This window comes from Arachis stenosperma, chromosome 8 (assembly GCF_014773155.1).
Source record: "Arachis stenosperma cultivar V10309 chromosome 8, arast.V10309.gnm1.PFL2, whole genome shotgun sequence".
In the NCBI taxonomy this organism is placed as follows: Eukaryota; Viridiplantae; Streptophyta; class Magnoliopsida; order Fabales; family Fabaceae; genus Arachis; species Arachis stenosperma.
Window position 1 is genome coordinate 27180421 of NC_080384.1, and position 15173 is coordinate 27195593.

A 15173-nucleotide genomic window follows, 5' to 3' on the forward strand; every position below is an offset into this window, starting at 1 on the left:
TTTTTATTTCATTATTTTATTTTTTATAAAAAATTTTTCATTAAGAATAAGTTGAAAATAGCATATAATAAATAAGTGACTCTATTAATTAGAAGTTGGTAAAATCGCTCTCCTTTGAATTAATACTAAATTATAAAATTGGAAGAAAAAAGAGTTAAGTGTACTAGTATTTTGGAATCCATGATGAACATTTAAAAAAAAAAACAACACCAAGGGCAAGAAGCTTACATTGTATCTTCTTTAAAGGAAAAAGAAAATGATAAAGATTGCTTAAAATACGATGATTAATCCCCACCCAAATAATAATAACTTGAGGATTAAGGTCGTTGAATGCCACTAACACTTATTTGATATACAGGTCAATTAGACAATTATTTTATTGTTCTTTTAGTCAATTATAGAAACAGTAGACATAAATATTGATTCATATTCCATTAGTCAAAAAATTTCTATTCTAAAGTATTCCATCAATTTTAATAAAAAATAAATAACGTCTAAAATAATATATACACATATATATATATACACGCGCTAATAATACCCATAATTATTAACTTATATATTAGAGTCATGTTCGACTTGTATCAAAATAAAAAGAAAGTACTTCCAATATCATTAGCATATCCAAAAAACATAGATAATTAAATAAAATAAAATAACAATTGTTCAATTTAAAATATTTTAAAATTTGAATAGTATCTGTTCTCTTAATAAACAATAGCTATAAACATTTCTTCTCTTTTTTTCTACACTAAATATTTTACATTTTTATCGTTCTAAATAAACAAACATCTCTTATTGACAATCATAACATGTTCAACGAAATTGGTTTCACGTACATTCAACTCTTTCACCATCTCAGTACAGGTTCGTTCGAATAGAGCTGTGACCTCCTTATCGAACACAACAAAGTTCGTTGTACCAGTATCATCAAAAATCAACAAATTCAACTTATACCTGTTTTTTTTTTTATTCAAAAACATCAATTAACACCTGACCTATCACCTTTAGTTACAATAAAATCATAAAAATTATATTCAACATAATTTAGATGCTCAAACACAATTTTTTTAGATTTATCAATTTTCTATATTTTAGCCTAGTAAAGGAGACTTTGGTATAAAAGTGTGTAGGTATATGAATTTTTTCTGTGCACTCTATCTTTGTTTGTCATTTTTTTTTTTGTGGCTAACCTATCACATCTACAAAATAAAGGCACCAATCTACAAAATAAGCTGACCTATCACATCTACAAAATAAAGGCACCAATCTTTCCATTAACAAAATTCTATATGCTCAAATTTTTCTCTTTGGAATCAACACATTTTATTCATGTTGAAATAAGATCCTTTTAATTCTCTTAAAAATAAAAATATAAAAGACTGTTAATAAATAGTTAGAGCCTAGAAATCGAAGTTCGTGAAGAAACAAAAAATAAATAAGTTAGTACTTGTTACCAACGATAACTTTAAGGGTACTAATTCTTTAGTTGCTATATATATGAAAGTTGTTTTTAGATGTGTTATAATAAAATGCATAATAATAGAAAACAACGCCAATAACAAATTGAAGAAAAATTTTAATAAATAATTCAATTTTTTTATTACTATACCTATAACAAAAAATGATGCATCAGCCAATTCAAATAACATACATTAAATATAGATATATTAATTTTTAAAGTATTATTTAATTGTTATAGGACATTATAAGGATAATACACAAAATCATAGAAATTTTTTATTAATCAAAATTTAAATTAAACAATATTTAATTGAATTAGAAATTATATTATTTTTTAATATAAAATTATAGCAAGGGAATAATTGTTACAGGAAGGGAATAATAAAAAAATTCTTCCTTAATACAATTTTTTAATGAAACAAATTTTAAAAATAAGACATACTCCGTCACAATATATTATATTATATTATGTAAAAATTTTCAATTAATTCAAAGGATACAAAGTTAACATTCACAGTAAAAACTCAAAATAAAGCCTAACTCTTTTCAATGAGTAATAACTAATTTCTCATGGGTTAGACTCTATAAGTTCTTGGGTGTATATTTGGTTATAAGATAAAAAAGAGAACTAAATTTTACTTAAATAAATTGCACGAAAATTATATGAATCTATAATACTTGAGACTTGAGAGGAATAGCAACAACCATTAATTGAATCCATATCTGTCCACTATATGCCCACAATAAAAAAGACAGCAAATGATGCAAACAATATATAAAATTAAAAAATTAGATCTCAAAGAATTAAACAACACATGCAGTATAGATTAATCTAACAAAGTACTTACCAACTAAATAACCATCTTCTTTAGACTCGGCATGAATTGTTTTGAACGGAACAAAATTGAATCCATTCAATGGAACTGAAGAATCTTGTACTGGACGCACAATTGTATCCCTCTTGAAGTGGATTCTAAATTCGTGTCTAGTAGGCTTGAACTTGATGGTATTCAAGGCAACTCCAAAATTAGTGACCACATAGACGTTGTCTTCAGCGAGTAAGCCCTCGAAGATAGGGATAAATATGTATTTTACAGTGCATTGAATTGTATCCCCCTGAATACATTAATTTTATATAGTCATGAATAAATGAGGTTTATTGACCAGTCATTACCAAAATAAATCTCAATTGCAAAGAGAAAATTTTACCTCCTCATCAAGGACAACCAACTCAATAGGTGCTTTCATCCCAGATTTTGCAAAGTGAGAAACGGTCCAAAGTCTAATGACACGTACTTTGAGCTTCCACACTTTATGCGCTGGACCAACATTGATACATTTGATGAGATCATACCTAAAAATTAAGGACCTCATATTTAGTAAAAGATAACAAAAAAATTATTGTGAAACAATCCACATGGCACATGAACTCACCTAGCTGCCATTGCTACCTGCCACTACAAAATTACTCATATATTATGAATTTCAGTATAGACAAAGAGTAAGTGTGGTTATCACCTATGCTATACTTATAGAGAGTCACAATACTATTCAGCCACAATATTGGAAAAGATTGCAAGAATCTTTACGTTTCTATCAAAATCCAACTAAAAAAAGGAAAGTTTTTTTGACTATTCAAGATCAAAGAATCTGAATAATATCAATAAAATAATTATCAAAATTAGGATAGAAAAATTAACGGCCAACATTTATTGTGTTCCATTTACATACATCGCAAACTAGAGTTTAATTTTGAAAAATCAAAATAAGAAACAACATATGCTGAAGAGGAAATCACCATATATTTACATACACTAATTAGGTACTCTAAATTATAAGAAGTTTCGAAAAGGCATAAAATTATTTTATTTTTGTATGTTGTGAAATCACTCTATATCATAGATACTGACATTTTAAGAGGTACAGAATAAAAGGGGTATGAGAATTAAATTTGATATATAGCACCAATTTTTTGTTTCTTAATCTGATATAATTTCCAAAAAATTTGTTAACAGTACCTTCAACATGACCAAAGATTGTGTTGATCGCAGCAAGCCATTTATCTCTTTCACCCTGCATCCATGACTATAAGCATTCTTCTTTTATGATCCTCAATCAATTGCTTCATGCACTTGACTTTCAGTCTTTGCTATAGCTTTAACTATAATAGTAGATAATTGTATCTTAGCACGCTTTCTTTCAGTCTACGTTGCAGTGGCTACGGGCTCATGATTTGGAGAGTTAGGGTTCTTCCATCAATATCAAAATTTCATGTCAGTTCCAAAGAGGAGAAGCGAGGAGTAGCGAGGAGTGTGGGAGTGGGATGGGTTACGGGTTATGGGCTTAAGCCGTTGGGCTTTCATTTTTTTAGGTCAAAAAAACACAATTAGTTGGATTATAAATTAATATATTATAAATTAATATTAATTCACATGTAGTATATAAACAAATTTATTTAGAATAAATAACAAATTAATGTATTATAAATTAATGTATTATTTTATTTTAGACTTATAAATGAAAAGACTAATTCACTAATTTAACGAATTATAATTAATGTAGTATAATTAGTTAAACAATATAAATTATAATAAATAATATGAATTATATTAATTATAATAAAGTATATTAATTATATAATCAAATCAATTAGTTGATATAATTAAGTCAATGCAAAAAATTGTATTGAATGAGTTAAAACAATTAAATCGGGAAACATTCTCCGAAGCATGCCACGTCAGCTTCATCATTAAGTGCAGACATCCGATTTTTATATAATAGAATAGATCTATAACATCGAAAGCATTCCAAGGTTGAAGGCATTCTGTGTATGATTGTTTATTCTTCGTAGCCACTTAACAATGAGCTATATCAATTGCTAATCATTGAATTAGTGGAATGTTAGTGTCCAGTTGTGGTGAAGAGCTTCTTTAATATTCAAAAGAAGATCATTGTCTTCTGTCGACATTGTATTGATCTCTTGTTGGATCAATAAGAAGGCCTCTAAACTATTAGTTTCACAAATTCTTTCTCTATTCTCACACTTTCACGTAGTACAAGTCTTTTTCAGATTACAAAGAATACTTGACACTGTCCACTAGAATGTTACCTGAGAAACCTATTAGCCATTGCCCATGTTATTATGAATTAAGCAACCAAATCCTACAACTTGATGGCCCTCCAATAAGCTGGCATCACAAGTCACTTTAGTTGCACTTGGAGGAGGAGGTTTCCAGGTATTGATTAAAGAGGGCATGATATGACTCTATTGAGAAGAATTTGATTGGAATAAATTACGAACGGCATGCTTAATGAGCATAATAACCTTCTCTTTGCACCAAGAATCATGTTGATTAAAAATATTATTATTTTTATTTCTCTACACCCACTATATTCCAGTTGAAAAAATAAATTCAATCTGCTTAAGGTTTTTGCACATCAAATTTAGGAAATGCAAGTTTGAGTTGCTCGTCTTTAGACTCACTCCTAAACTCTTCTAAATTTGTTGAGACTTTGGACAAAATCTAAGACAAATGATTCACAGTTTCAATTGGGATTATTCCATCACCCCAACAAAGTCATATGAGATAATTTTTTCTAGAACACTTGAGCGTTACAGCCAAAGCCAAATTTCATTTGTAGGTCATTCATGCTTCTTCTTTAACGATCATTTATAACCATCTCTAGCTGTGTGCATCTTTGCAGAATTAGCACTCCATAATTAGTCAGATTCAACCCCTGCTTGATTGTTAAGATCATAGTTCATAAGCTTTTGTTTAAGCTCTTTTAGTATAACAATGTACACGTAGAAGGGTGTTGCAGTAGAAAATTTTATTGGTAAAAAAATATTTATTCAATTATGTAGGAAAAAGTAATAGCAAATTCAATAAAACAGTAAATTGACAAGTACTAAATAATATGATAACAATAAATGAAGTCATAAAAAAATTAAGGAATATAAGTTCAACACTTCAACTATATCTCACCCACAGCAAGCATCCATCAAGGAATCTAAAAAGGGAGGAAGATGCTTAACAATTAGAAAAGGGAGTAGCAAGGAGAATAATAGAAGGTTCAGATAATTTGTCATCAGGTACAGGGAAAAAGAATTTACCACAACACGCCTAAAGAGTATATCCTTGCAACCTCCTGTTAATAACCTTCTCTCTCGCACTACGCCTTAGTCCACGCTCATCTTGATCAATTGTCACATGTCCCGTATTTATAACTAACTTAGTATTGCAATTTGTGACACTCTCTTCATGTACTTCTCCTTTTCATTAACAACCATAACATTACCCTCCTCTTCAACCACAACCTTGTTCTCAAGGTTGAAAGTGGGGTAAACACCTCGGAATTTGTCAACTTCTTAAGTAACCTCAGCACCCGTGCCTTGTCCCCACTGAACCTGAACTTGTTGCACTTCTTTCCCATCCTTTAAGACTGTTCTAGTAGCCAGTAGTTGGTGAGGTTCAATGATGGGACCAATTTCAGTGGAGTGAAGTGACATTGGCAAATAATGATCACGTTGCTCACCACGAAATTGCTTTTACGGAGGAGATGTAAAAAATATCATGAATTATAGCTTCTGCAAGTAGTGCCAAACGATATCCTACTGGGCTAAGCTTGTGACTGATTCGAAAGGGGCCAAAGTAACTCATACCAAGTTTCTGGTTCTTCCACAAAGTGACTGAATGTTGTCTATAAGGTTGGAGTTTTACCAGGATTAAGTTCTCCACTTCCAGGAATGGATCCAGTAACAACAATAGGGGGCACTTGCCCCCACTGTGTTTTCAATTTTTTTTTAAAAAATTATATTTATATATAATATATTTTGTGCCTCACTTCAAATTTTAAATGATTCTACTACAAATAAACTAAATTCAATTGGCTAAAGTCTCAAATTTATTTTTTTTATTTTTCTATCATTTTGACTATTAGGTAACCTAATCAAATTTAGTTCTTGCGCCGTCATTCTTTTATTCCCTTAAACCCTCTTCTTAGTTTCATATTTTCAATCTTTCCTTTCTATTCCTTATCTAGTGGTTATATTCTCTTCATCAAAAAATAAAATTCAAATTCTTCATGTTTTTTTTTATATAACTCTCTCTGTATCTTTCAATTTTATTGTTACTCTTTTTGATATTTTTAATTACAAATTTTAATTCAAACCATTATAGTTTAGGTATTAATCTAGTTTTTCATTCTCTTCATGACTTTATATATTTTATTTTATTCTCAATTTATTCATCTGTACTACTTATTTTTTTATCTTTTATTCTATTATATGTATTTGCATATAAATTTTTTAAATAAATTGATCAATTTATAAATTTAGAATATATTTTTCTATTTTTAGAAATATTAATAAAAAATATTTTAATTACAATACATAGTTAAATAAATGCATAAAATCTTTCATCTAACATTATATCAAAATTAAATTAAAAAATATATAACAAATTTAATTATTTTAAAAATAAAAAAATTATAAATTAAGTTTTTATTATTTTATATAAACACACTTTTCATATACAAATTTAATTTTTCTGGTATTTATATATAATTTTAGTTTTAAATTATAAATAATAGTATATCATTAGACGTTAACGTGTCAATTAATTTAGTCTTTATTATTAAATGTGTATAAAAAATAAAAAAAATTAGTTACGATAACAAGTTATCTATAATTTAATTAAAATATTTTAAGTCCAAATTTTAGAAATAATTTTTTATATAAATTATATATAATGAATAGTATTTTAAGAATGAAAATATTCACTAACTCTTTTTAATTTTTATATCTCGATATAATTAATAATATTCAACAAAATTTATTTTAGTATACATATTTTTGCCCCCACTTTTAAAATTTTATGGGTCCGACACTGCCCACTTCCAACTCCAAGTGCTTTTGATGCTTATCAGCAAAGTGCTTCATAAACTACTATGAGCGAGAGAGATTAAGCTTGAGCTGATCAAGGAGTTGATCTCTAACTTGTAGCATATCCTACAAAGATTGCTCATCATCTTGGCAGAATTCATACTGCACCAAGTTGGGAGGGTCCCGACCATAGAAGGCTTTAAAAGGCGACATTTTAGTACTACTATAAACGTTGGTGTTGTACCAGAATTGGGCCCATGAAAACATCTCAAACTATCTTCATCAGTTGTCACAACAGAAGCAACGTAAGTACATCTCCAATGTCTTATTCACAACTTCACTTTGCCCATCCGTATGAGGATGATAGGAAGAACTCATCGCCAGACTTGTGCCTTGTATCTTGAAAAGTTGCTGCCAAAATCGATTGACAAAGACCTTATCTCTATCTGAAACAATGAAATGGGAAAATTCATGCAGTTTAACTACATTTTTTATGAAAGTCTCAACAATTGTTTTGCTACTAAAATCATTCTTGAGTGAAATAAAGTAAGCAATTCGGTTAAACGGTCCACAACCACCATAATCACCGAAAAATCAACAGAGGAAAGTAAAGTAACAATAAAATCCATACAAATATCCTCCCAAACTCTTATAAGTATGGAAAGAGGCTGCAATAACCCCGTATGAAGCTTCATCTCAGCCTTCACCTGCTGATAAGTAGTACACGATAACACGTAGCTACGTATCTGGCGTTGCATGTGAGACCAATAATAGGTCGCACAGATTCAGTCTATTGTTTTTGCCACACTAGAGTGCCCTCCCATTGCACTGTCATGATATTCCTGTAGAATTGAATTGATTAAGCTGTTGGTTTGGGGAATCACCACCTGATTTCACCACAAGAGAATCCCATTTCTCAAAGCATAGTTCACATCATTCAAGGAACCCTCTATGCATTGCTGTACAATGGCATTGAGGCTAACATTCTGATCAATTTCAGTTTTTAGCTAGTGCAGCCAATCAGATTTTGGTGATGACCAAGCGATAAAACATTATCTAAAAAGGGCTTTGGCAGGAACATTATATACTCTAAGCTTGTAGTGGATCTTGAAATCATATCTTAGCAGCTTGTGCAGCCACTTATGTTGCTCAGAAGTGTGCAAATTCTGCTCGAGTAGCGCCTTAAGACTCTGCTGATATGGGTTGATGAATTACTTCCCCAATAGATAATGGCAGAATTTTGCAATGGCCTCGGTGATGGCATAAAATTCCTGCGTGTAAGCTGACTGGTTACGCATTGTGGCAGATAATTTCTTAGAAAAGAAAACAATGGGGTGCTTGTTCTGTGTCAACACCGCACCCACACCGGACCCGGAAGCATGAGTCCCAACTTCAAAAGGCAACTCAAAATTTGGCAAAGTCAATACTGGTTTGGAAGAGATAGCTCTCTTGAGATTTTCAAAAGCCAAATCAGCTTGAGCACTCCAATTAAAAGCATCCTTTTTGAGAAGATCAGTCAACAGAGCTACAAAAGTAGCATACCCTTCAATGAAGTGGTGGTAATACCCGGTAAGACCTAAGAACCCTCGCAGTTGCTTAAGGTCTTGTGGCTGCTTCCAGCTGAGGACTGCATGGACTTTATCAGTCTTCATGTGAACCTCACCCCCCGAAATTGTATGACCCAAATAATCAACTTCATGAGTACCAAAGAAATATTTAGATAACTTTGTGCACAATTTCTCTTGCTGTAACACTTGAAGAATAGTTTCCAAGTGCTGAATGTGTAGCTCCCAAGATGCGCTATAGACTAAAATGTCATAAAAAAATACCAACACAAATTTCCTAGATACGGGCGAAACATGTCATTCACGAAGCTTTGAAACGTGGCTGGCACATTTGTTAAACCGAATGGCATCACAAGCCACTCATAAAGGCCTTGATGAGTCCAAAAAGCAGTTTTGAAACGGTCTTCAGGTCTAACCAAGATTTGGTTATAGCCAGAGCAAAGATCCAACTTAGAAAAAGACATGAGCACCAAGCAGCTCATTTAACAATTCATCCACGGTTGGAATTGGAAAACTGTCCTTGATTGTAATATTGTTCAAAGCACGATAGTCAGTACAAAATCTCCATGTTCCATCTTTTTTTCGCACCAGCAAGATTGGAGATAAAAAAGGACTCTTGATAGGCTGAATAATCCCCTCGTCAAGCATTTCTAGTACCATCAATTCAATTTGGATTTTCTAACTATAAGGATACTGATATGGTCTCGCCTTTATAGGTTCTGCATCCTTAACCAAGGGAATGTAGTGGTCATGAGCCCACTGTGGTGGTAGACCCAAAGGTTTAGCAAAGACATCAACGTACTTAGTCAATAACTGCATCAACTTAGAGTCCATAGAAGCTGGCAGTTGTAAGAGTGATTGGTTTTCCTCTATTAATTTTGTCAATTCCAAAGTAAAAATTTCAGCTATAGCATCAATGTTGATCAACCGTTTAATGTGATGGAATTGAGTACAACCTGCAGTCTGGTGTTTAATTCCCTGCACAGTGGTGAGTTGTCCATTGTGCATAAATCGCAAAAAAGTTGCATCATAATCTACTATATGGGCTCTCAAGGACTTAAGCCATGTAGTGCCAATGACCAAGTTGCCTCCCGCCACATACAGAACAAAATCATCAGGGATTGTAACAATGCAACCGGCTAGATCAACCTCTAAAGTCCCAATGCGACCTTCCACTGGTAGAACATCGAAATCACCAACCACCATCTTGAACCCTGGTGCAAGCTGCATCGGTAAGTTTAAAAACTTGGCAATGCGGGGCTGAATAAAACTATCGAAACTACCCCCATCAAGTAAGGTCTGGACCTCTAAGCCATTGATAAAGGCTTTAATTCGAATCATGGCTGGGCCTTCGGTACCATGCATCGGATTATAGGATATGCTCATTGATATGTTGATCCAACACCTACAAGTTTGTGGTTTCATCCATAAACGTATCTGTTGGCCCCCGAACACCGTCTCATCCCCCAATTCAAGCTGTATTGACATGAAGTGCCGATTGGTACAGCGATGGCTCGCTGAGAACTTCTCATCACACCAGTAACATAACCCTTTCTCCGTTTTACTTTAGACTTTAGCCAAAGTAAGTTTTCGAACGGAATTGTGTCGCTCGCTGTGATAATTGAAACCATGGAATGGCCGATCCCGACATTTGAAGCGCCGCTAAACCCACATGCTCTTCATTGGGAACTCAGAAGAAATCGAATACTGATCCATGGAGAAAATCCAACCCAAGGCATCACTCCCATCAAATTTCGGCATATTGACGTTCACCCTTCGGGGTTGCAATCCCGTGCAAAACGGCTGGTCCCCAGTTGAGCTCGCACCATGTGATAACTCATGAGAAGGAGAGCTGGAGCGGTGTGGATTGTGGAGCAGTTGCGTAATAGAGGATTGAAGCGCAACAAATTTGAGATTCATAGTCTCAGAGGCTCTGGCCTTCTCTGCTCTATATTCCTCCGCTGCCGATTCAATCATTTGGTAAAGTTTCTTAATATCTGCCTTCATGCCTTTCATTCTCGTATTGTCCGCGACATATATGGTCAATGAAAGCACAAATGGAAGGGTGTTGCAGTAGAAAATTTTACTGATAAAAAAATATTTATTCAATTATGTAGGAAGAAGTAATAGCAAGTTCAATAGAATAGTAAATCAACAAGTACTAAATAATGTGATAACAACAAATGAAGTCATAAAGGAATTAAGGAATATAAGTTTAGCTGCATCTCAGCCACAACGACCATCCATCAAGGAACTTGGGAAGGGAGGAAGACGTTTAACAATCAGGAAAGAAAAGGGAGTAGCAAGGAAAAGAATAGAAGAGAATTTACCACGACACACCTAAAAAACATATCTTTGCAACCTCCTGTTAATAACCTTCTCTTTGGAACTACGCCTTGATCAATTGCTACATGTCTTGTATTTATAACTAACACAGTATTGCAATTTGTGACGCTCCCTTCATACACCTCCTCCTTTTCATTAATAATCATAACAACACGTCATCCAAATGTGATTGTCTACAGTGCCAAACATCTCCCAAGATAAGATTAGAGTCTGAAAATATGGTCAAAGAAAATTGCATGAGCTAAATATCCATTTCGGCCAAGATTTAAACCTGATTAATTAATAGAGTTCTCATGCACCAAACAAAACCATCTCTAAATTTATCCATGGTCTTTATAATATTGTGCTGAATTTCTAATCCATTGCTCAAAATTTTTGGAGACGTTTGGTATGTGTTTTTATTTTTTTTTGTTTTTTGTGTTTAAATTTTTTTGAAAAAAAAAGACAAAAAAGTATAAAATTGAATTTTAATATTTTTTTATTATTTTCTCTTTTTTTTTTCAATAAATTTTAACCGCATAAAACATTAAAGATAAAAAAAACAAACAAACTAAACGCACCCTTAGCTTTCGTGCTCATTTTCCTTTCTCTTCCCCAGCAAATATTTCGCTAGCATGATGCACACCCAAAATAAAAATAGATGTATGTTATTAATGGATGATATTATGGATAAATAAAATAACAACTTAAAAAAATAACCTCTTGCTACCTAACATTTATTTTTCATCACTGCATATAAGCAAACATGATATATTACAAATAAGGGTGACAATAAAATAGGTAAGAACGGATTTTCAACCTATTCAATTTCATCCGGTCCATTTTAGACAAAAAAAATTGTTCCAACACTATTCGTGAGCTGTTGTAACTTAATCTATCCTTGCAACCTTGTGGGTCCCACCTTATAACCTTTAATATTTAATATATAAAATTAAATTTTAAAATTTATAAAATAATAATTAAAAAAATTAAGTTTCAAACAACATATTAAAAAAATAATTTCTTTTTGAGTATTATGTTAATTTGTTCATAAATAAAGTACCAATCTGACCTATGTCTATTTGTTCGAATAACAAGACTCTTGATTAAAAAAAAAAATTTCATTTCGGCTCCTGACTCATATACTCGCTCTGCCAACACAAATCTTCTGTCATTTTTGCCGTCAAGGAGTAATGAAACTTGTTGATGTGTCTCGTTAAGCTGTTGAGATGGAGGGTTAAGATGGTGAGGTAGATGTTAGGTGTTCACGTGATTTGTTAGTAAAGGTAGGAGTCTATCTGTTCTGTTTCATGTGAGCACAAATAACATCATTTTGTTGTCCCCGAAAAATGTTATTAGATGATTCTAGTTGTCTCTTTCTTTGTTTCATGTTTGGAACCCCACAGAGAGTGTGGGAGTGAGGATGAACTTGAAAAATCTTGATGCAGTCTCATAAGTTGTTCTCTACCTTATCTACTTGGTTTAGGCACTACATATTCACTAGGAGTATTAGATATAATATTGGTGGAAAGTTATGTGTTGGATGGAGTAGAATGCCTTAAATAAGGTCCAATGGTAAGAGGATTCTAATGCACCACAGAAATTGGAACAAATGTGAATGTAGACAGTGACTTAATAATTGAGTGCTTCATCCTTTATGATGTTGTATTGGTCAGTGGGGGTGGAAGGTTTAAGTTGATGGTCAATAAACTTAGTTTAGATATCATAAACTTAGTTAGATGTTACAATAAAATAGTATGATTTAATTGTGATTCAGATTATAATCTTTGTTTGGGGAGCAGTAAAAGTAGAATGAACACAACTTTGACAGATATAATCATAAATGTATTCACCACTGGATTCATAGTAGTTACTGCAAAATTGGTACTCTGATTATTTTTCTCTACTTCTTGAACCCGTATAAATCATTGTTCATATATAATTAATTAAAAATCTGAGCACTTTATTTACAGATAATTAAATCATTAACCAAAACATAATGTGACACTTAAATCCTAAACCTTTTCATTTATAGGACAAAATTCTAAAGTGATTATACTTGTGTGGTGTTGATAGAATCCACTCGTGCAATATTCTTCTTACTAATTTTTCTTTTCTTCTTGGTCATAGGCTTTCAATTAGGATCTTTAGGGGGATCGGAGTAAATTTTGTAGTAGTAGTTCTTTTAGCCACACTTATTACAGGTGATTTCAAATGTCTTTTTAGCCTTGCTGAAATGCATCTCTCTCTTAAAACAGGATCAATTATTATCTTCATCTTCGAACGATGAGCAAGTTTTTTAATTGGGAGAAGTAATAACTTAGGTGAATTAATTGGTATTCATTATGTTTTCCTGTTGATTAGTTTGATGTTTTGTAAATAGGCTGATCTGATAGTATCTATCGTGAGTCATCTATGAACAAAGTTCTCTAACCTTATCCCTATCTTAGTCATGGATACAACAGGATAAAATAAAGGGATAGACGACTATAATCATTTAATAACGTCTTTTCGTTTGTGCACACATGGAACATGACAGATAGACCCGTGTCATTTCTAACAACCCACATGAACATCTAACATCCACCTCACCACCTTAATCCTCCACCTCAGTAGCTTAACGAGATTACGAGACACATCAGCAAATTTCGTTACTCCTTGACGGCAAAAGTGATAGAAGGACAATGTGGTAGACGGAGCAAAGAGTCAGGGGCCGAAATTGATCATTTTTTTTATCAAGAGTCGCATTGTCATTTGGGCAAATGAATATGGATCGGGTTGGTACTTTACTCTTTCTCTAGTAATTATATATATTTTTTACCAGAGTGGATAGGGACGGGTTCGCAATAAATTTGTCCTGCCCCACAAGAAAATCTATTTCCTAATAAGATAGGATATTAAAAATAAGATACAATAAATAAAGATACAAAAATTAGTATTATTCTATTTTGTTTAGTGATAAATTAATTGTAAGAAAGAATAAATTATAAAAATCGAATTTATTTTTATTTGTTTTTATATACAAATTTTTAAAAAATATAATAATAAAAAATATAATTAAAATAATAAATTATATCTTTTGTTAGTATTTTTATGTCAAAAAAAACACAAAATATACTAGTTGGCTAAGATAAAGGCTTCTTTAGAAAACCCATCGCATAAGAGCACCCACAAAGGTAGAAAAAATTGAGTTATTGTTGTGACACAATTGAAATTGGGACTTATTTTATGTATTGGGAGTAACAATATTTGGAGTCCCTACTCATTTCACTAGGTAAGAGAGTCATTTTAAATAGGGACTAAAAATAATATACAAATTTATAAGTGTTATTGTACTTTAAAAAAATATTTAAATAAATTGAAAGCAGTAGTAGATAATTTTAATAATGGTAATTTTTATTATTTTCTATAAATACTTATTTTTACACTATTTTCGAGTTCAACAGGTCAAAAAATAATTCGTCGCGTTTTTTAACTTTATTTAAAGATTTATCGTTGGCCAATAAATTGCTACATGATACATGCACAAAACGAGATTCAAATCCCAACACTTGATTAAGCGAACAAGCGAGCGAACCAGTAGACCAACCTAAGTTAGTTTTTCTCTATAAATACTAGTTATACTCTTGTCAATTTTTACGACTTTCTTTTATTTTCTCTAATATTGATTCTGAGATAATAAAATTCGAACCAACTCGATTAGTTTAATATTAATTTTAAAATAAATAAAATATAATAATATATACATTTTTATTACTTAATCCAAAAATCTTTTAAATTATGATAATTATTTAAATTTAATTTAATGATATAGTGTCTTTTTATTATTATTATTTTTATTATTACATATTTATAGTATTTAGAGAATTTTTTAATTTCTTTCAAATATTTTATGAATTTTAGTTTTAATCAGATACCCAATTATTCAAACAATC